The 24,220-nt window shown below is 36.3% G+C and overlaps 1 protein-coding gene and 1 long non-coding RNA gene across 5 annotated transcripts in view; both read right to left on the bottom strand.

Moving 5' to 3' along the window:
* The window catches only part of LOC132202425 (pseudouridylate synthase RPUSD2-like), a 205,461-nt gene that overhangs the window by 105,399 nt on the left and 75,842 nt on the right, over nt 1-24,220 (bottom strand). The gene's annotated exons all lie outside the window — the stretch shown is intronic.
* The window catches only part of LOC132202426 (uncharacterized), a 53,560-nt gene that overhangs the window by 8,537 nt on the left and 20,803 nt on the right, over nt 1-24,220 (bottom strand). The window contains exon 3 of the long non-coding RNA XR_009442374.1: nt 12,143-12,190. This is a non-coding gene — a long non-coding RNA (uncharacterized LOC132202426). The remainder of the gene's footprint in view (nt 1-12,142; nt 12,191-24,220) is intronic.

Below are 24,220 nucleotides of genomic sequence, written 5' to 3'. Positions count from 1 at the left end.
TTACTATCGCCGACTGGATAACACACATCAGCTGCTGCTGATCAACGTAATAACTCTTGCTCCAGCAGGCTAATAGATTTATGCGGCCAGACATGCGATGGACTGTCTGACCGCCGGGCACTTTCTCGGTGCTTGGAAAAACAACAAACTACAGCAACCCTTTTGTTGATTTTGACATTGATATGCGAGGTACATTTTTTATATGCATGGCTGTTTTTCTTTTTTTTAGTTAAAATATGAATATATTATACATAATAAAAAAATCCGATTTAGCAAAATTATCGCCGCTTTGTCCAACATTTTATTTTATTTCAAATAAATTGTTTTCAAAACCTGAATGTAAATCATTGCAATCATTGCGATCATTGCAATCATTGCGATCATTGCGATCATTGCAATCATTGCGATCATTGCGATCATTGCAATCATTGCGATCATTGCAATCATTGCGATCATTGCGATCATTGCAATCTTTGCGATCATTGCAATCATTGCGATCATTGCGATCATTGCAATCATTGCGATCTTTGCAATCATTGCGATCTTTGCAATCATTGCAATCATTGCGATCTTTGCAATCATAGCATACCCATCATTGAAATTATAGCGATCAAAGCAATGATCGCAATGATTGCAATGATCGCAATGATCGCAAAGATTGCAATGATCGCAAAGATTGCAATGATCGCAATGATCGCAATGATAGCAATGATCGCAATGATTGCAATGATCGCAATGATCGCAATGATTGCAATGTTCGCAATGATTGCAATGATTGCAATGATTGCAATGATCGCAATGATTGCAAAGATGGCAATGATTGCCATGAATCCTATGATGGCAATAATTGCTATGATGGCAATGATTGCTATGATCGCTATAATTTCAATGATGGGTATGCTATGATTGCAATGAAAGCTATGATTGCAATGATCGCAATGATTGAATTGATCGCAATGATTGCAACGAAAGCTATGATTGCAAAGATGGCAATGATTGCTAAAAAATTTCCAGAATTTTGGGTTAAAAGATTAAAAAAAAATGTGAATTTTTTAAGGAAAAATATGAAGTATTCAGTTTTTGATTATGAGAGGTAAATATTTGATGAGCTTCCACAAAGTTTTCCTATCAATTATGTCAAATAAAATAAATAGTTTTATTCTTTATCTGTATAATCCATTAAAAAATAACTAAATTTTAACTCATCTCTCACTAAAACGCAGAAAAATGGAACAATAAATTATACATATTTGAATAACAAGCAAATCTTTTAAAAATCCGACTAATAAGAATTACAATTTGCAGTTAAAATTGTCTCTAAACACCTAATTAGTAAGATCGCAAGCTTGAAGGGGCGAGTGCTCTGCTGCAGCGCGCCCTATCTCGCCGCAGCGCCCCCAGTGGCTGAATGGCCGAATTAGCACTCGCTACTATGGAATAGAAAAAAGCCGCCCGGCGCTTAATTGCGCCCGCTGATTATTTTTGCACGGCCCACGCTTGAAGTCAGCAAAGCAAAATTCCGACAAGCCTATGCAGAGTGCAGAGCAAAAAGCACCGACGGCGTCACATACGCGGGGGTGCCGATGCGGGCATTGATTTTGCAATTAGTGCTCCCGCACACAGCTAGGGTATGTGTGCACGAATAATAAATAAATCGCCAGCGCGAAAGCAGAGCAGGTTCCACGCGAAATGCACGAAAATAATTATCAGCGAGCGACAAAGAGAGCAAACAAAACGCCGGCGCCCCATTATGCATTCGAACGTGTGTAGTTTTTATTTTTTTGCAACCCTTCCTTTCGGCTGATAATAAAATGATATATACAGTTGAAATCAGATACGGGATTTATGATGGATTCTGTGCCAGCAGCGTAATAATGTTTACATGATGTCTCTTTTATAGGGAAACTTTTTTAATCTGCTCTTTTCTCTCCCTCACTTTTGCATACACACGCCAGCAGCAGCAGCCAGAAAACAGACGGATGGCGCAGATGCTATCAAATAATACGGCCGCGGTGTATTTCAAAACATGCACATCAGGCCCTTTTATCTAGACAAGAGAGAGAGAGATGAACTTCATTTAAGCATGTTTTCTGTTACTGCCGCCGCGGCTGTAAAGCTCGCTCGGTTATTAGTGGCCGAGAAAGAATGAAAAAGAAAATAAGAAAAACAGTAGTAAATGAGAAATGTGAACTCTTTCTCCGCGAGCTTTGACTTTTACGACGCGAGTTCTCGAAATTAAAAGACACCTTTTATGAATATGGAGCGTTGCGTGTTTGCAAATTACGCAACCTGCACAACAAATAAGCCAAAATTTTATGCTTCTTGTTAGGTTTTTCCGTGAAAGTATTTTTATTTCAGTTAGCATTAAAAAATTTAGCAATGACTAAATAGTAGAAGCGAAATAAAAAAACATCAATCATAACGTGAGGCTTGCTCTTGTATATATAATTAAAGCTAATGAGAGCATTTTACCATTCTTGTTGTTTTTTGTCCGATTATTGCAAATTTTTTTTAGCTAAAATATATGGGTTTTTTCTCATAATATTATTATAAACATTACGAACATTACATTACCTCAATTCATCAATACAGTAATCATGATTGGTAGTTCATTTATAATATAAAATGCATAATAAAACAATCGAGATTTTCACTGTGCTACAGTTTAAAATTAATATATTAGGAATCATTATTACTAATAATTACTTAAGAAATTCATCCAATATGATCACATTAATAATCAGCACCATTCATAATAATTACCAAGTATTTTAAAAATTGTTCCGACACTCCCATATCACTGTTGCTATGAAGAACTGCGCTATCAAGGACGACAGTAAAATTTATAAATTTAACTTCTAGCAACATGTCAAACATTTATTTTGCAGATATATATTTTACAAATTATTACTAACTAATTCAAAGATAAATCATTAATAAATAATTATAAATGCTTTAAATATTATATTTTAGTATTTAATAAATGGAGATGTAAACGATTAAAACAATAAATAATAAAAATAAAAATTAATTGAAAGCATTTTTATAAGTTAATTAAATACTTTTTAATTAAATAATAGAGAGAATATTGAGTCAGAAGGCTAAATCTGGGTCTACCCACTTTTTCTCTTTTTCAATAAGCCACGTGCACATCGGAAATCCCGGAGCTCGGGCACGGCTGGAAATTTTCTTCGTTTTTCCAGCGCAGCGTGTGAGAAATGGCGTGTGCCCTGCCAAGCCATTTAGCCAAATTGAACTGTGTGGGAGCTGAAGTCGGTTCAATATCATATATGTACGAGAGCGTGATGTTTCCCAAAAACCGAGCGGGAGAAATATCAAAAAAATAAAAAGATTGATTTGACCATCGTATCGGCAGGGCTGTCTGTCATTATGGGAATTTTGTAACACTTTCCTGACACGCACTCGCACCGACCGACCAAATCTCGACCCTATTTTTCCAAAGAACTTTTTTTTATTCATTCCTCGATGTATTATTATATGAAGACGTCAAAAGGGGGCTTTGCGGTTTTTCTATTTGCCCTGGCGAGCGGCGAGTGTTTGGTTAGACGCGATTGTTGGTTGGTTGCATGACTGGTGCTGTTTGCTTTGTTTCCTAGCGAGCGAAAAATTCCATCGGCAAAAGCGGCGGTGGCTGCCAATCTGCGAAGTTCAAAGGTCACGAGGCCGCACTGGCTGTTCGTTGTATTCAATTATGATTTTTGCTCGGCGCGCTCTGGGAGTTGGCTGCTGTGCGGTGCATCGACGGGGAAACTCCCGCGCGACGTCGAAAGTGTGAACATTCATATATATTCCACCCCGGGATTGTCTGCGAATGAACTATGTGAAATATAAATCAGCAGCTGCTGGCGAACGGAAACTGTCAGTTGGCCAACATTCTGACAAATAACTTGATTTCAATGTGGATTTTTTTGACCAAAATAAATATTCGTATTACAACAAAAATTATTTAATGGGGGAATGTGAAAATAATTGATCACCTTTTTTTTAACGAATTGATTTGTCATGTTTAAAAATAGACTTATAAAGCCAAAAGTTTACATTTTTTTAATTAAAATTGTTGTTGTAATAGTTTTAATTCTGCCATCTGAGTAAATAATATCGTATTTTATTCTCTGTAAAATGATCTTTTCAAATTTCCACCTATCACCAAGTGACTTGAAATGTTTAAATAATTTTACTATTTCAACTTTTAAGATCACCAACTTTCAAAGAAAAAAAAATTCAAAACAGCCGAAAAAAATATAAGTTTGATCAGTTTGATCAACTAATTTTTCACTTCAGTTTTCAGCTTTGGTTTTTTTTTGGACTACTTATCACCTATTTCGCCTAGCCCAATGATAATTATTATACATAATTGTGAAATATCTTTTGTATTCCTCAATTTCTAGTCTATTTCAAAAGTTCTTTTTCTACATTTTAAAAAAGCAAAATATTCAACAATTTTAGAGATTTCTTGAGGAAAAAAATTTATGAATTTATACAATAATTAATAAATATTCCAGAGTCAAGAAAAGAAGAGAATGATTAATTAAAACGTCTCAACTTCTCAAGTGTGAAACGATTTTTTCAATGTAGCAATTAATCTTGAGGTAAAACAATTTAGACTTTTGCTTTCATATCGACTTGACAGCGACTTTGTTTCAATTTTCGCCAGGCTCAGGTCTTTGCCAAAAACTTCAGCCAAGGCATTACTCAGCAGCAACAATCTTCCGAGAAATAATTTCTCTCCGGAATCGCCGCCATTTTTCTCAGGACCGTTGACTTTTTGCGCACAGACATGTTTCGCTCTTTGCTTTTGTTACTCCTGACGTCACTGTCGATTCGGATGAGGAAAAACGGCTCTGTCTGCGGCTTGCGAGGTTACGTTTAAAATATGGCCGTTCCCTGTAAAATGTGCGTGGCCCCGAATTTTCAAAGGGCGGCTATATCGTTTCACCACACGGCCAACCTCCAACCCCTGCGCATCGGCCGCACGAAACTCCCACGAGTCGGCATGGCCAGCATAATATTCTACTCCTTTACACCTCATTGCCCTATCGTCTCCGGCCCTTCTGAAAGAGAAACTGGTCGCAAAAATAAGCCTCTCCTTCGGGCGATTAATTTTACTCAGGCTTACAGGGCGTAAATTTTCAAAAGAACAGATTATGTTGATGAAAATTGGCCATTTAAGAAGGAGTCTTTACTAAAAAAAACGGCCCGAATAATTTTAATGATAATTGTTCTCTACATTTGTATAGATTTTAATTGCAGGGAAACTTCATGACAAAAATTAATTTCATAGCGATAGCTTGATTTCTGAAAATTAAAACTTTTTCTTATGGGAACTTTCTCAAGTAGTTTTTTCTTTCTAAAAATTTGCGAAATTAAATGTGACAAAATATTTTTAGCCACGCTTCTTGAGACACATTTGTTATTAAAATTCGCAGATTTGAGCTAAACTACTCAAAAAAGTTGTTTAATTTATTGTATCAAATTTTTATGCACTTTGTAAATTTTAAATTTTAAGTACTTTCAGTAACAAAATTTATCAAATTATTGCTAAATCAGTCTAAAAGTTAGAAGCAAATTCAATGTACAAATGTTTTAAAACGGAGAGAGAATGCATTAAATAATGCAGAAAAAGGTCGATAAAGGTTTTACTTTCGGATTTTGTGTCTCTCCAAGCAGTCTCCGATCCTTTCTGATTTTGTGGCTATATTGCCTGCGAGCCAATATTTCCCCGTTCTCAGAAGAGTACCATCGTCATCATCTCAGCAGTCAGTTGTAAAGATTCGCGATTTTGAATACCGCGACGTCTGCTGTGTGCCAAGTGGAGCTGCTCGAGGGAAACATTTGGATGGTATTATGGGATGGCGCAGACCGCACACTTTCGGATACATATTTCGATGATAACCGATCGATCAATTTAGCCGGTTGGGCGAGCACGCGTACTATAAATTGAGAATTTGCATCCGCCGTCGGGGCAAGCGTCCAGAAAATAAGCTGAATGAATATAAAGCAGCATGTAAAATAAAAATAAAATATAAAAAAGGCGGCTTTTGTGTATGCAATTTACGAGCTGGCCGGAACATATGGCAACAAGTTGTGCGCCTCGCGGCAATTAATAATGAAATTTATGCGTCCGACTCATGGCTCGCTTTCGCCAAAATATGCGATCCGAATGGCTCGACTGGAAAATAAAAACGGATGAACATGAAATAAACGGCGACAGATATTGCGTGGCGAAATTAGTTTTTATTTTCTGCGATACGCCTGGAGGCTCGAAAAAGGCACTGCCACTGAGAAATGCAATTAATATCGGATGCTTGTGGCTCCACGGACACGGGCGGAGTCGCTGAAACGCGAAATTTAAATATTCAACATCAAAGGATTGCTCCGCCGACGGCAATATTGTTGTGCATTTATTGGATTTTTGACGTTTAAAGAGCTAAAATAACCCTCTCGAAATTGTCACTTTGGTACGAATTATATCTGGTGAGGTAAAAAAATATGAAAAAAGCTTTAATAACAAAAAGTGTGCTTTCATCTCAATCAGAAAATGAAAGAGAGGATCTTTTGACTTCATTTAAAAAATAAAAATCACAAAGGGTTTTTCTTTGTTTATTCGGTGATCAACGATCCATGGGTTGATTCCAGTAAATGATTTTGGGCGAAAACAAAAACAACAGAGGATTTGAAACTCGGCGAGGCCGAAAATAAAATCCGATTGGAAACAGGGAGGGAGCGAGTCGGAGAAAAAGTTTGCCGCGGAGCTCGACACACAAAAGAACCAACTTTTTTGTATGCATGCGCCCCACGTCTTATTCCGCCGTGCCATTATGTCGAAAAATTGATATTGATTAAAACGTGGAGTGCAGACGAGGAGGGCATTGTGCGCGAAATTCAATTATATCAGAGACTTTCCAGCTGAAATTAAAAGCTTTTCGCATCGCGGGATAATGTGGAGGGAGCGTAGAGTGAACGAGCGAGCGAGACTTTTGTCCAAAAAAGAAAAGATGCCTGCGAAGAGAAGAGGCCAATTTAAAATGTATAGCAAATTTAAATAAAAAATAATCCAAATATAAAACTAATTGTAAGCACGTTGATTCATTTTAAATAAGTTAATGTTATTGAAATATATTAAAATTATATTTAAATAAATAATTTTAAATCAATATTTTGAATTTCATTGATTTGCTGAATTAATAAGTTTAATTTTTATAATTTTAATTGTTAAAATGATATTATTATTCATTTATAAATTATACTATTAAAAATGAATTAATAAGTATGACGTAGGGCACAATAATGTTTAAAAATGCTTAACTAGCAACTTGTATCCTCTCGCACAGAGATTTGATAACAATTTTACATCTGCAACAATCAGATATCAGATTCATATTACACACCAAAATCCAAGACAAAGCTAATTAAAATGAAGTAAATAAAAATTAGAAATGAAACAATTTCTATTGAAAAAAATTGATACTTGGCATTTTGAATCTGATCACATTGCTTCTTGATTCTCTGTCCAATTTTTAGATTTCTTGGTAAGAGTCACTTCAAAAGGAGACACACGTCCACTGCACGCTCGGTGATTTGCGCGTTCCAATTTCCCGGGCGACCCCATCGGCGCCAGCGTCGGTGTCAAAAGCACAAAAAGTGTCGGTTTCCAAAAGCAATTAATTTTGACGGCCTGAAATACACTTGTGACGTGTGCGTTCGTTATGCCATGTGTGTACCGCGAAAGAAAGAAACGGATCCTTGGCGGGCCCAAATAGCACAATCAGATTCACGAGGCAGCGGCGGCGCGGCGGGCGGCCTAATTGACAGGCGGTCTCGTGTCAAGTGCGATCGCAGAAATGAGTCTCGCTTTGAGCGACGCCGACCTTTATTGGGCCGGACTGGCACAGTAGGACTTCTTCATTTTCATCCCTCGCTTGATGCCACACTTTGGTATAATATTTTTTTTTTCTTCTTCCACCTTTGCTTTCAGTCGCCGCGCGAAAAGGTCTCTCGTGTTTGCCGGCAGCACTTTCTTTCCTTCTCCGTCTTGGATGCACTCGGCGCGCTTATTGATTCTCTCCGCGCCCTATTGGAAAGATTGCCAGCGCCTGGCTGAGTAATGAGTATGCAACCTGCATTGTACGCTTGCACGACGGATTGCATGCCAACTTCTTGCTACCGTCGCCAGGGAATTACGCCAGGCGTCGACTTTTCTCATATCGACGACGCTGCATGCCGTGTGTGGTGAATTTTTCAAGAGCGCATTAAACTTTTAGCCAGATAATGGATTGCTACGAGAACTGGATTTTCTTGTTCTTTCTGGAATTTCCTCTGAATGGTGGAAATTCTATTCAATAAGAAGAATAGGGGAAAATATCTTATCAATTTATATGCAGTACTTCTCTTACAGAATGCAAAGACATAGTTGTAGGGTGCGGCTTTAAGTTTGCAATTTGCATTCGTTGGAAATACTTAAAAATGAAATAAATCAACTACAATAAAACAAATTCTTATATTTAAGAATTCTCAATTACGAATAGAAATTTAAAATTTAGGCTATTTTATTAATAATACCAAAATATCAATGCAGGATAGTCATTTTCCTTTATAGAATTTCATAAAATTTGTCAAAACATCTTCATCAATGATGCCCAACTCAAATTCAAATGTTTTAAGTTAAAAAATTTCTAAATAAGCTAATTTTAATATATTAAAAAATTTAAATTTTAAGGTATAATTAATTAATGAAGTAATTATACTTTTGGGGCACAGCCAATGCCAAGATGATGTTCAATATAAAAAATTAAACTTCACGGTTACAAAAAAATTTTAAATCTTGGATAAATCTCTTGTCAACTCCACCTAACCGAAGTTGATATTTTCGTTTGTGACACGCAGTGTTTTCGAGTGAAACAGATTTCGCTGACACTGATGGCAGAACTGATTGAAGGAACAGCACTCTTGTGACACACAAGAAAATACTCTAGATAAAAAATGATTGTATAGTGTCAGGCAGGGACACAAATAGTCGCGCGAATAATAATTGGCCGCGCGTTGTCTGTCTGCTTGAACTCGCGACGCGTCACAAGAGGAGGCGCGCGGATTTGGCACCTGCCTCGGCGCCCGCACATTTATCTTTCACGCCGGCGGATTTGCGAAAGATTTTCCGCACGCTGACAGCAACCCTATCCAAAACAATTAATTAATTTCCAAATGCAGAGCGTTTGGTCGACTTCAAACGATTCACTCGATTTCAGCACTTTTTTTTCATTTCACCAAGAACTCGTCTTCTCCTGCGAGATTTGCTAAAAGCATCAAAGCGCTCAGCAATCGACATTTTTTCAATTCTTGACGAGATAAGATGTTGGTGTGTAATGAAATTTAAAAATTTCCCACAAAATAGCCTACATAAACACACAAGAGTAGGACTTTATTTAAAGGTTACTCTGCGTAGCTGTATTTTTTAAGAGAATAATTTTTTAATTTAGTTAAAGGTTTTAACTTTTAATATGATATAACATTATAAATTATGTTTATTATGATAATTCTTTTGAAAGAATTTTTAAATTAATACTTTATTAGAAATTTTTTAATTTTTTAATTATTTTGTATTAATAGTTGTAAAATAATATTTTGTTGCTAAAAGCTATTTTATTCAACAAAACTGTTACCTGGGAAGTACATTTAATTTTACATAAGTACTTGGATCCCATATCATATGTGGAAGGAAAAGTTTTAATACAAAAATTATAACATTGTCTCTCACACTTGGTAAGAACGTTGCAGCATAATAATTAAAAAAAAAAAATAGCAAGTTTAAATATAAAAACAGATTAAAAATATAACATTATTTGATATCATATAACTGGTGTGAGTTGTGATCTACGTTCCTCACATTTTGAAAATGTGTTTACTAAATTTGGTACACACTTTTAGAACAACACGTTTACGTTTTACAGATGCGGATAAGATAATTGCAATCCGCCGCCAGCAGTATTCCGAAAATCTTTGCACAAAAGGTCCATTTGCTTAAGCTCTCTGATGATTTAAGCCAAGAGCTCACTTTCTTCCACCATAAGTTGATGAATCTTAAAACTCAAAAGGCAATTAAAGTCGACGTTTCGCATTTTTAGAACCCACTTTAATCTGGCGGAATTGCGAGCCGTAAATAAAGCGCACGTTTGAACGCATAAAGGATTTAGCCTCGAGTTAGTATAGTTGTGTGTGTGGCGATCCCCCGAGCGGTATCAAGAACAGACACACTTTTTTATTCGGGAGGGCGTGTGTATGTATTTTGTCGGCAGGATATTCCATGCATACCAAGTCAACGCATAACACCCATAAAACGGAATGATAACGACCCATGGCGCGTGCGGGAGAAACTCTTTTGCTTGCAGCACCTTGGGAAGCTCCCCGAGAAATATGAAATGTATCTTTTAACACCGGCAGTTTTAATATTTGAAGACACGCGCGCAATTGCAGTAGCTGTTTCGTCACGTGATAAAATGGAACGGCGGCGACCGACCGGGCGGCGATTTCAGCGCCAAAGGGATAAGAGAAACGGTGGCGACGCAACTTGTCTTTACTGTTATTTTCAACGGGGTTTTCATCCCTGCAAAATTTAAGTTTTTGGTGAATTCAGATTTCTATAATGCATCAAAATGTATTCTTTGTTTTGTTTGAACAAAATTTTTGCTAGTGATTGTGCTGTTTTTTCCAAAAATTCCTCATCATACAAATAAATAAATAAATTGTTTTTCAATAATTGAATGTAAACAATTATTCTAACAATGTGGAAAAATAAATTAATCACACACAAAAATATTACTAAATTTTGTCAGGTCCAGCTATTATCCAATATTTCCAATAAATTTTCCTCACCCTGTGCGCATGACAAGAGTATTAAATTTTTATTGTTATCATCTCTCAATTCTAAACCCCTTTCTGTCAGTAAAAAGAGCCTCTCGTTGGAACTCATTGAGTGCTTTTTTTTAACTAAAATTGACTCCAGACAAAGCATTTTGTCCTCGGCACAAGTTAATCCTGGCGCATTTGGGGCTCTAATACTCTCGTCACCCTTCAGCCACCCCGATTAATTAGTAAAACGATCATCAGTCTCGTAAACAGTTATTTATGCGAGGCAGGACAAAAAACCAAACGCGTGTTTTATCTGCTCGTGGCGTCTTCCGAAGCAGCATTCGGAGCTACGAAGAATTCCATTCCATGAAAACAAGGCGGTGTATTTATAGCGCCAACGCCTCTATTGTTCCATCTCAAGAGAATCATCCCCGACTTTTGCTTTTAAATGGGAATCTCTCCGGCCGTAATGCGGATCGTAGATCACACCGGTCGTCGTCGTCGCATGTGAAAAAGCGAGCCGGGGCCAACAGACTGAAGAGAGAAAGGCGAAGGCACGACGCCAGCGCCCGAAAGCGCCGCAGCCAAGCACATAAAACCTGCTGCTGGCGCGAGAACCTATCAGGTGGGGATATTTTTAGAACTTTTGTAAACTATCGCTGGCGTCACCATTCGAGTCAACACAAAAAAGAACACACATTACATAATCCCACGGTTTTAGCGTCGCCCCCACCACCAATTCATTCCGATTCGAAAGAGAAAACAGCGAGAGCGCTAGGTGCCCTTTTAAATTTCGGCAATAAAGCCGCGGCGTAATCGTGTAAACAGAGTGCTTTAGTGCCAATCATAAATTCCTGGCTCGCCCCTGTGCTCGACGAGAAGAAATGGGCCGCACCGGCCGCTCGCGGGAATACCGGCCGTGTTTTAGTTACAGATGTGGATGGAGCCAAAACCGAAATCGCTCCGAAATAGACTCCGGCCGCTGGATCAATCGCAGCTCGATTTTTATTGCACGCGCCGTCCAACACCAAACACCCGCCGCATATTTCTCCCACGTGCCCAAATCCTGCTAATGGAATACTAAACTCTGCACCCCACTCAAAATATTCACCGACGTCATCCTTCATTTTTATTGTGCGGTAAAAATTTAGTACTTTAATTACAATTTAAACTAAAATTTACTCTATTCGTGACTTTGTGAGGCATAAAAAACACCAATTATAATATTTATATTTTGAATCTTTAAATTGCAGTTGATTTGACAATTCTTTTAACTGACCTTCACTAAGGGACTAATTCAGATGGCACAGCAGATTTATCAACGTACCTGAAACAGAGAATAAGAAAAAATTAAAATTTCAAGTCAATATCAGATGAGATGATGATTGCTAACAACTAATTTATGCAAAAAATTTACTAGATTGTAAAGTCAAAGATTCCAACTATTTCAGAGACATAAATATCTCTAAAGCTAAACGAGTAAATTCTAAAACAATTCAATTTTTTTTTCTTTGAAATATGTGTAATTTGTAACTTTTTAATCAACAGTCCAAATTTGTATGAAGAAAAAAAAATATTTTTCCAAATATGTAGTTATAGCAACGATGAACCACAAAAGATTTTAGTTACGTTGCTAGTTCATTTGTAAGTAGAGCGTGAGTTGCTTGTCGCTAAAAGTAAACAGCCGCTAATCCTTTTTGCCCTCTTGCAAAATCAGTTTCGCACGCGCGCGCGAGCCACCGACAGCGCAGCAACAAGCTCCGTTTTTTTCTATTTCTGCGTACTCAAGTTGGCAATTCGCTCTTTTGTCTGGCGCGTTACCCTTTTTTCTGCATCAGTCTCGCAGCTCATTAAAATTGTACACGGCAGCTTTCGCAACGCGAGCGCGAGAACCACGACGTGCAAAACCTTTGAAAGTGAAACGCGGCCGTGATTCTCATATTGCACATAGAGATTGAATTTTGCCGCGCTGACGATGAGAAATTCATAAAATTGAAGAGAAACAACAAATGTACTTCTTATTAAATGAAAAATAATATTTATTTATTCATTAATATCTTCACTAAACGAAATTGCATCATTTAAATGCAAGTTAATAGTAGATTGGAATAGTATTTGATTTCAAATGAATCGCAACACCACACAAAAGTTCAAGTTTATTTCATTTATTTGCTCTCCATTTGACTCCAATCATTGGTAAATATTGCACGGCACAAAAAGTTTGCAGTACATAAAATGTGGTAATTGTATATTTCATATTTCCATAGAGAGAATCAACAATAATTAAATAAATAATAAACATACGACCCATGAAAATTTGAGAGACTCACTAGAATAATCCGATTTATCAACTGCCTCAATTCCCAGTTCATTGATGGATGTGAAATTGATATTAATTTAATAAAATATTTTTTTTTCGCAATGTGCAATTAAAATGTGCATAAATTTTTAATCAGATAATGAAATTGAATGAAATATAATGGAATAACAGAATAATTAAAACAGATTAATAAGATAAATTATTGTTAATAATAAAAATTTGAATACCATTAGCTATTATGCATTTAGATTTTATTTATTTAATTGTAAATAATGTATAAACTGAAGTGTAAAATGTAACCTTATTTGAAGAGGTTGACATTTCTTGAAAGAGATGATCATGGAAGAGATCGGGCTTTTTCCTTTTTGTAAAAATGTTGTTTTTTTTTTTCAAAAACAAAACGGCTCTACCAGTTTTGAACACGGTCTGCGAGCAAGAAAAATATAAATACATAAAATTAAATTAAAATTTCTTGCTCATAAAATAGGGTCACAGACCGTGGCCGAAACTGGTAGAAACGTTTTGTTTTTGAATAAAAAATTTTTACAACGAGGAATAAGCCCGATCTCTTAACTTCCAAAAATTTTAACTATTTATATTATCATTTAAAAATTTAAATTTCCCTTACTATCAGTAAGCACAATGCTATGAATCAAGCAAAGAACTGAAATAGGAAGGAAGAGGACAACAAGAATGATCTCCAGTTGGACCCGCAGTGATCAATGAGGAAGGAACGGAGTTGGAAAGATCAATCAGCATTAGAGCTGCGCCAATTTCTTTTCCTCCGTCGGTTTGTTTTTGAAGTGCGCGTATTATTGCCGGCCCCACATCACCAGCATCCCGCCTTAATAAACCATCCGAGGCAAAAACCGCGGCCAAACACAGAGAAAGGAACTCTAATGCCTTTGTAGCAAAAGCAACTCGGATTGATGAGCATACTTTGCGCTCTCAAACCTTTTTTGCTAGCGTTGATTGCACCGGGAATTGTTTCTTTGCGAGAAAAACGGAAGTCTTTAATCAAAGTGGGGCATTTTAATTGGAACTTTTTTAGCTTTTATCCTTTTATTTTTTGATCTTTAATTTCATCGATCTGATTCCGCGAATTTGGCAGAAAAGTAATCAAGCGTGCCAACAAGACTGGCACCGACATTCAGACTTTTTCCTCCTCGAGACTTTGATCACCGCCTTTTTTGTTTGCCATTTCGCAATTCCATGATAAACAATTTTGAATTTTAGAGGAGAATGAGCTTGATGAATGCTGAAACGTTCAAAGAACCTTTCCAAATTACAACCAGATCGAGTTTCAAATAAACAGATCTTTCTAAAGAAATACCCACGCACAGAACTCTCTGTGCCGATCAATATAAACAAACAAGGAGGAGTGAGTGACGAAATAAATGCTCTCATCAAAGCAACTGCCGAGGTGGAAATTTGAAGGCGAATCCTTATGACGATTGAGAGTGAAATCAAATTGCGATCGAAATTTCGTTCATTCAGAGGCAATAGCGGAAAATTGGAATTGCGTAAATTCGGTTTCAATTATTAGCGAAGAATTAAATTCACGCATGAAATAATAGAATTTGATTGGATATTGATTGAATTTTCATTATGGAATACAAGTTTTTTTTTAGACAATCCCGGCAATTTGTTATTGAAATTTTATTTAAAAAAAGGTAAAATGCATCAACCAATTTATTAAAATATTGAGGAACCCAATAAACTATAATTTGTAACTAAATAATGTCATAACATATTGAATTAGTCACGAATATTTTATTTTTTTAATTTAACAGTGTAGTATTATCTCATAATTTTGGACAAATAATTCTGAATTTCCAAATTATTCATGCATCTCTATCAAAGTGTTTTTTTGGATTGTTGAATAATACAATCAGATAACCTAAAATGACTAAAAAAACCACAAGATTAAATCAACATTTTAGAATATATGTAATGAAAAATAAAGAAATTTATGAAAAATAGGAAATATTAATATAATAATTGCTAATATTTAGATAACAATTATAAAAAAATGGCTGAATAAAGCTTTAAAATATCAAAATTTATTAATTTTAAATTTCAAATATTATTCCATATTTATAATACATTTTCAGTGCAAATGATGTAAAAAATCTCAGAATCTTATTTGAGTGGCGTGACGTTTTAACTAATTTCGACGCGATTAACAAGCGTGCAAAGTGGCGCAGGACGGCGTAAATTGCAGCGCGCGCCTGAAAAATTGGCGGCTAATTTGCCGGTCGGCCGCGCGGTGAAAAATAAATTAATTCGCCGGCTCGTGCAGCTCGCAGCGTCCTTGTCGTCGCCGGCCATGTAATGCACGGGTAAACGTTTATTTATGGATGGGTGTGTGTGTGTGTGGAGGAGACCATTAATACCGCAAGTCGTTTTCCTTCTTCCCAGTTAGTTAAGAATCTCCAGCGGCTGCCGCGCGCGGCCAAGGCGGTCTATTTCCATTTCTTTGCTGCTGACAAAGTCAGTCGGGCGCTTGTAAAACTTAAATTGCTCTCTCTGCTGCGACTTCAAAGTCGGCAAATTTAATCCTGCACCAGAGAAGCCCAAGTTCAGATAATTGATTCTTTAAATGGGAGAGGGGAATTTAAATAATTAATTGGATAGAGATTTTCAACGAGTCCTAAAATTCACTCCAGAAGTTTAAAGGCTGTAATTAAAAGCACTGCTTCTTGATTGTGAAAGAGTCACCTGCGCACGGGATATAATTTTTTTTAATTTTAATATTTTTTTTTTTTACCTTAAAACAATTTTTTTTCCTCTTTCTAATTTTTCTGTTTTCCTTTCATTCAATAATTTTAGTTTCATTAATATTCATATGACGTACCTCAATTTGTGCAGAGTTTGCACTAATAAAACTTCAATTTGAACTAAAATTTTTGCTAAATGTTAATAATATTTATTCTCAGAGAGATACACACCTCATAAGATTCATCTGGCTTCATGAACCATAATTAACAATTTAATTTGATTCAGAGAAAAATGAAAATTACAAAAATATTGAAATTAAATAAGATATTATTATGAAAAAAAAAATGATATCTTGTCGCTGATTCTGCAAAATATGGGACTGACAAAAAGGGAAATGTCAGCTTTTTGCTTTCAGTCAAAGTCTGGTGTGTGCCGAATATTTCTCGTCTCGCATCTGCTTAGCTCTCGTTCAATATTTTTTTTTCACCGCACGGCAGACGGACGGTGCGTCTTTAAGGCGCGTCGCTTCTTGTTCCCAGAATATTTTCATCTACTCTCGATCATCTGCTAACCGGGCATTTATTTTTAAACCATCGCTCGCACGTCACCTTTTCCTCGTCAATCGGCAACTGGACGGTGAATGGTGAGGCCCACTTGAGTGACATCGCACCAAACACAAGCACAAACCGACAAACTTCACGCCCGCCTTCGTAACTAACAAGGACAACTTTGCTTAAAAAGCAGGAAAAATAAAGTTACTAAACTTTAAATTTAAATAATTTTAAATATAAATCACTGAGAATTAAATTTGTAATTTTAGTTTTATTTTTAGTTATATCACATTTACTCAATTTTATTTTCATTTACAATTTATATCAAATAATTAATATAATTTTATTTTCGTAAGAAAATTTACCATTGACATTGGGTTGGCTCAAATTCAAATTCAAATAAAAATCTATAAAAATATGCATCCATCTCAACAATTTTTATATAACACAGTAATTGTGAATTCAGCAATATGTAACCTCCTCAACATAATTCTCATTATACTCGATAAAATATCTCATTTAATATTTAATATTTTAATTACTGGTGACAATTTTGTCTTATCAATTGAAATACTATAATTATTTTTCACTTTTATAGAGTCTTCTTGTAATTTTTCCAACTGTTTGAACTCAATATATGTATTTTTTTTTTAATTAGTAAAAATAAAGTATTTTATGGATAAACAATCAATTCACATATGAGTTGTAAAAAAGAAACGATTAATATGTAAAAAAAAACGGCGAAAAAATTTCATAGTAGCAATCATTGCAAATAGGGAGAACCTCAAGTATCGCTTTCGGCCGATCGTTGATGTCGCGGCTCGAGTGTGCACAAAGGGTGGTTTATAGAGTGCACAGAGTGGTGCAGCGTAATGGCTCTATTGTGCAACCGCACCAGTCGATGGTCGTATCAAATTTTCACGCCATTAATCACTTGATGACAAAGGGCAATTAAAGCGAGCGACGATCGCACACCAGCAGTTTATACTTCAACACGAATCCGGGAAAGTCGCGTCTAGAGTCAGGTGCTCGTTGGCACGTGCCATGTTTTTATTTATCTCTGCGTCCACCTTGGCGTCGGATCAAAAATCGGCCATAAATTTAAAACGCACCGTCCAACAGCGTGCATGGAGAACCGGGCAATTAAATTTTCAAGGTTCTTAATTCATTTGTGAGAGGGGAATATTTATTAATTTCTCGCCGAAATCAATTTGGAGGTTCTTCAACTCGTATAATTTGAATTTCGGATTATCTTGGCCCACTTTGCATTTTATGGAGCGCCCATGAGAAATTTATGTGGAGACTTTAAACGAAATTTCAAACCGAGTTCACTTCATGAGAATAAATTTATAATAAGGAAAGAGAGGACATGCAATCGAATTCGGAGAAAATCGGTGGCGTTTTCTAATAATTCGATAATAAATATTGTGCGCCTTCAATGAAAATAATGTGTATTCATGAGCGCAATAAAAACAGAAGGCAATAAATTTTCAAATCAGGCCACCCGCGCCACTTCTTTTGCAGCGCACGCCGAACAAGATTTGTATCAAGAGAGGAGCGACCGATAAATATTTAAAAGAGGCAAATAAATTTTATTGCTTCCTCATTTATTTTGTCATCAACCACGGAATTCAAAATAAAAATAACCGAATGTCTTGCATACAATTTATGAAAGTTGAAAAATGAGAGCTCGTTCCTAAAATAGGAAAATTTGTAAGCGTTTCACTTCTCGATTAATGTAAATTTATTCCGACCTAATGCATAGCAAATAAGTTGATTGGAGTAGAAAAAATACACAAATTTTGATTCAAACAATAATAAATAAGTTACAGAATGATTTCAAGATTTCAAATAGCGCTTTCTTGGTTAAATTCAATTTATACTTCTTCACTCAATAATAAATTAGTATTTTACCATTATTTAATATTTTATTCCTAAGATTCAAAACGGTTTTTTTTCTCCTGAGGAATGTAAATTTCTTTCTATCTCCTTTTTTCAAATCGATTCGATACCATTGTGTTATTTTTTTTATCAAAAAGCAAATCCGCTCACGTTTGGCGTGCAAAAGCTGTATGAGATTTTTTTAAATCCTCTCTCGCATTCAAACGGCGTGAAAAACCTCTTGAGAACTTTGCGTGCTTCGCGACCGCGAAATCGCATTTCTCGCGACGGGGTCGGCGAAACATAGGTTCGTCGGATGTGAATACGCAAGACAGATGCGATTCACGCGCCGCTGCCACTTATCAGGCTCGCCACTCACTTCACACAAATACATCAACAGACACAACAGGGACCATTTACTCTCAAGATTATGGATTTTAATTAATACAAAATGCGGCACTCGGTCTCTAAAAAGCACTTGGCTGCGGTTCATAATGGGCGTTTTTTGTCCCCGCGAGCGTCACCTCTGAACAAAACATTATAATCGGTTCTCGCCACCGCCCATAGCATTAGCAAACCGTTTTAAGGTTCTAATTGACCAGAGAGGAGCATAAGAATTTTTTTCAGTTTCAACGTAATTTATAAATTAAAAACTATTTTTATTCAATTTTTAATGTCATTGTAAAAAAATTAAGCTCTTTCTTTTTGTAAGAATTCTTGTATTTTATTTCTCCTCTTTCATTTGTCAATCACTTTAAATTTTGAATATCTAAATGATATGGGCAGAAAAACACAAATATTTTAGAAAAATTAAAAGTGATTCAATAGATTGCCAACTTTAAAGTATAATTAATAAGATTTAGAGTACGTAATAATTCAAATTTTCATAATATATTTTTTTCCTATATTTTTTCATATTTCTTTTTATTGTGAAACACAACTCTTCTTCCTTTAGCAATTTCTTTGTTCTACATTTTCCATTATCTGTTCAAATTAATTGAATTTCTAACATTATTATTTTATGTTAACAAAATTCTATATAATAATTTGGAGGTTTTGCTTCAGGAATTTCTGCTCGCTATAAATTTAGCAGTCAAAAATTTTAAACAAAAACGATCCAGAACGTGATTTATCCGCCACATTCATAGCGTCGCACGCCCTTAGCAAAAACATCACGTTTTCGGCTCGGCGGCTGCTGCTGGAGATTTTCATTACGGAGCAGTTTCTCTCCAATTTTAATCACGGGCAGAGCGAGTGACAAAACGCTCAACAGTTGGCACGGACAAAAAACGTCGTCGGCGTCGTCAGCGCGACGCATTCCGAGGGACCGAACAGCTCTTCTTCTTTTCTCCACTGGCTCGGCGTTTTAAAAATTCAGTCGTCACAAGAAAAAAAGGAAGAAAGCTGAATGGGGAGGCTGCGGGGCACGCGTCGGGGGCAATCTTTCTCTCATTTCCTCCGCGGCGCGTAATTATTTTGCAAGACAAAGGCGGCGGAGGAAAAAATACAGAAGAGGAGGATTTGCCCGTGGGTCTCGCTCGCGTCCTGCTCGCGTGTGAATTTCATTGATCACGCCGCGTCGCTCCCACTTTAATTCGCTCGCTGCACGACGCGTGTGCTTTTCGTATAATTAGCGGGGCAGACATGCAACCCGCCTAGGCCCGCCCCGTAGGTGCATTTCCGAACGTGCCATGCAACCCTATAAAGTTTTGACGGAGAATTTATTCCTTATATTTCGGTGCTCTTTTTCCGATGCGGTTTGCCGCAAATTTTGGCTGTGAATGTTCTTTTGGTTTTCACCCCCTAACCCCTCCCCAAAACTGGCCTATTTTCGGCGCCACGCAACTCGGGAGAGTGTCAATTACGGCCGGATTTCCATTTCCATTAGCACTGCTTTCTTCTGGGAATAATGCAGTGACTGAAACGACGTCGTGTCGACCTCAACCAAATGTCAGAATTCTAATTAACGTGCTTTCAAAACAGCAAAACCGCGGAATCGAGTTAATTATGCAGAGATAAACAAGGCTTTCGGCTAAAAGTGAATAATCTAAATTTCTCTTTTTGAAGAGAAAACTCATCAATTATTTTAGAACAATAGAATTTAAAAATTTTTGTTTTGTTTAAAGATTATTCAATCCCACTTCTAATTATTATTTTTTTGCATATCAGATTTTCAAATCTTAAATCGTGCCTTCTTTTTGAAAATTTTTAAAAAATACTATAAAAAATTCTAAATAATTGAATTGAATTATAATTATTTTTAATAATGAAGGTGCTGTAAGCTTGTCAAATTATTATTTATTACTCAATTGCGACTTAATTACTGTTTCATCCCCAAGCTGCTAATTATTAATAAGCAACTTTCCGACTGATAATTTCCTCCTCTCGCTAGCTGCAATCATTGAAAGTCACTATGACGAGCTCGTGAAAGTTAGTTACCCGAGACGCAATGGCTCAACTTGGAATAATTATTGCGACTTGTGACTACGGGGAATTTCATTTCCCAGGACTCTTTAATTAACAACACGAGCATTCATTTCCAACTATTTATTAAATTCTGGAGCGTCACTCACTCTCAAGGATAATTTGATCGCAGCAATAAATAGGCGCATTGCTAACACGGCAGGAAATATTAATGCAGCGCATTTCATTCTCTTATCGTGGGTGTGGTGCTGCTGGAATAAGGAACGGCGCATGCAACTTTGCTTAATTAAACTGAAGTGCGTTCTCAATTCATTTATTCTCTCGCAACAAGTCAAACAGAAAATTAAAAAATCACATTGGGAGAGAATTGGCAGCCAGCTCTAGTAAACAGCTTACTAAAACTCATAGGCTCAATTTGGAAGCAAAAGTGTTTCCAACTTAAACCTACTCGCCGAACTGGAGCCGTAAGTGGGGGAAAAAAAAATTCAAAGGGTTACATATATTTTGCATGCAATTTTAAACTCAGGAACCGTACAATTTCTTCTAAAGAATACCAAGTTGTAAATAATGCATAGACTTTCTAAGAAAAGCACACAGCGAATAAGGTAGTTTTGCCTTTTTTTTCACAAATAATCTTATAAATTATGCATTGGAAGAAAATAAATTAAATCGTGATTGCACCAGTTGAATGTGTAAATAATTTCTCTGTTCTTTTCAGTAAAATTCCAACTTACAGGCCGTACAAATTTTATAATTTATAGTATATTATAAAAAAAGAACATAAAAAGATATTTATCTTTTGCCAAAAATGAAGCAAAAATGTGAGTATGGAAATTGATTCAGATTTTTTTATAATAAATTAAAAAGCATTTGATACTTTTCCGTTGGCGGCTATTAAGGAATTAAATTTTTTTCCAGCGAACTAAACAACTGTTTCAGCCAAGCTTATAAATTGCTGGGGTTTAAAATTGCCGGTCTCGTTTTGAATATTTCATCTCAACAAAAGACCAAATATAAACTTTCTGCACAATTTACAACTCATTTAATTCTTCTCGTGGAACGGGGATTCGCCCGCAATCGTCGAAAGCCGACGGCAGCTGCGTGAAGAAGAAATTATTCCGTGAAGTATATTTCTCGCTGGCAGCGGGCAAATTTCTGCCGCCTTATCTTGATAAATGAAAACAAAAGTTCGCCCGAGGCGGAAGACGGGCGCACAAGATAAAACCATCCGGCTGCAGGAAAGGGGTGAGAGAGGAATTTTCTTTTTCGCCGCAGTTGACAAAAAGCGCGCTCGGGAATCTCAGGCCGGGCGACCGAGCGAGAAACGACGCGCCAATTTGCCAGGAATTTAAATTATTCATTAGGCTGCGATTTTTACCTGCGGCTTATGGCATTCGCAGCACGACTACTTTATCTTCAAATTCCCTTGCCACAAAAAGCCGGATGAATTCGTTTACTCATTTTTTGAGACGATTTGCCACCAAAGATCCAATTAACTTGTTTAGTGCCAGAATTAAGAAGTTTTTGCTGACCCAATTATTTGAGTTGATTGTTTCGTGTAAAACGACTTTGGACTTGGGGTTCTTGTTGGGATGCAGGTTGGTCCAACAACAGGCCCGTCTATATTTGGAGTCAATGATCGCGTCCCGAAACAGAGCGATAGAAGAACGAGTGCTTTGTCCTGTTTCTATTTTTATTACGAGCGGGGCAGGAAATTGAAAAGGGCGCTGGGAAAAAGAATAAAAGAAGAAAGAGATTGACAGCAACCGCGATGTCATGGAAACAGTTTCCAAGGAAGTTGCAAGATTCAATTCAGCTTCACAACAGATTTAGAAGAAAAAATCCATAATATCAAGGAAAATAAGATATCAATTTTCATTAATTTTATATAATAAAAATAATCAATTAGATTTGAACCTTTTTATGTATTAGAATTTCACGGTGATTTGAATGTAAAGTCAGCATTACCTCAATGAGTTTTGTGAGTTGTCTTTTGTTTCAGAAAAAATTCTCGCTCTACATGTCTCGGCTGCGGGCTGCAGCCATAATTCATGAGCTATGAAATCATTTTGACAAGAATTAAACCAAAATAATTTTTTTTTTTAATATTTCTCATTTTTTTTTTTTTTTTTTTTTTGTGAAAAATTAATTAACGATACACTACTAAATAAAACAATTTTTGACACAAAATTTGGTAATTGAATTCAAAAATGATTTATTTTAACCTATCAATTATAAGATTATTAAAAACATAAATTTGTTAAAAATCACTTTTGAATGCAATTGACCAATTTTTTTTTTAAATTCAAATCACCATGAACCTTTTCTTATTTCTTAAGGATTGGCATTTTTTTTTTTTCAACAAAATGCAATTTTTTTCTCAATGTAATTAAAGAAGACCTTCCATTGAAAGCCCACCAAGTCTCTTGAAAAGGATAATTCGGTGAACAAGGCGGCATCAATTACTTCGGACGACGTCAAACAACTGGGGAAGAAAATCTCTTCAATCAATCCCTGTGCTGGCGGATCTCGTTCGATCCGATAACGGCCGCAAAACAAATCCCCAAAATAATCTGCGCGGCTATCATGGACTGTATAAAAAGTTTGTCCTCTCCATTTCTCATTCGATTGCTTTTGGATTAGAGCGCGCTTTCTTCGGAAACACTCGGTGACGCAAGCACTCTTTATATTTGTTCCGGCTGTTTTGGCGCACCATTTTTCGCGTTCGACTGCTGATGCGGTTGCCGTCATAATCCCAGCGAAAACTTTGCTCTCGCGCACACCTTCCTTCCTTCCGGGAACGGCCGGGGGCGAACGTGCCTAGCTGTCCCCGAAGACGACGCTCGTCATCCCCTCAAGAAGTTATCCCGGGGATTATCCGGCAGCGCTCGGTTGGGAAATTCTGGTCGCCGAGATGATAACGGCCCGAATTTATATGCATTTTTTATAACCGCAGAAACTTTTATACAGCCTCATCACCATTATTATTAGAAGTGCGGTGGTGGAAAAAGGCAAGTTTAGTTTGGGTCTTTCTTTCTCCGCTTCACGTCAGTCCATTTATTTGCAATGGAAATTCCGCGAATCATAGGCCTAAATATTTAGGCGATGAAGTGATGCTCTGTCTGTGAAGTTTGGCGGAAAATAAATACGGAAAACGTCGGAAACTTTTAGCAGCCCAAAAAGAAGGAAAAAATGTGTCCCTAACCATGTATTTACTTGAGAAAAAAAATAGATCCTATTATTAGTGATTGGAACTGTTATCTATAATTATTTATCTATTTAGCATAGGAATAATTTTGTAAAATTGACTTACAATATAAAAAAAATATTCAATTCAATCTGCTTATTGTCTCTCAACTGGTAAAAACAGAATTAAATATTAAGGAGAAATTTCCAAAAAGAGTTACTAACAATAATTTATACGCTTAATTTAAAAGCGAGTGTTTCCAAATTAAACTTA

Source organism: Neocloeon triangulifer, unplaced genomic scaffold (assembly GCF_031216515.1).
Source record: "Neocloeon triangulifer isolate White Clay Creek 2 clone unplaced genomic scaffold, ASM3121651v1 ptg000015l, whole genome shotgun sequence".
NCBI lineage: Eukaryota > Metazoa > Arthropoda > Insecta > Ephemeroptera > Baetidae > Neocloeon > Neocloeon triangulifer.
Note: the sequence above shows the minus strand (reverse complement) of the source record. Positions and strands in the feature narration are given on the sequence as shown.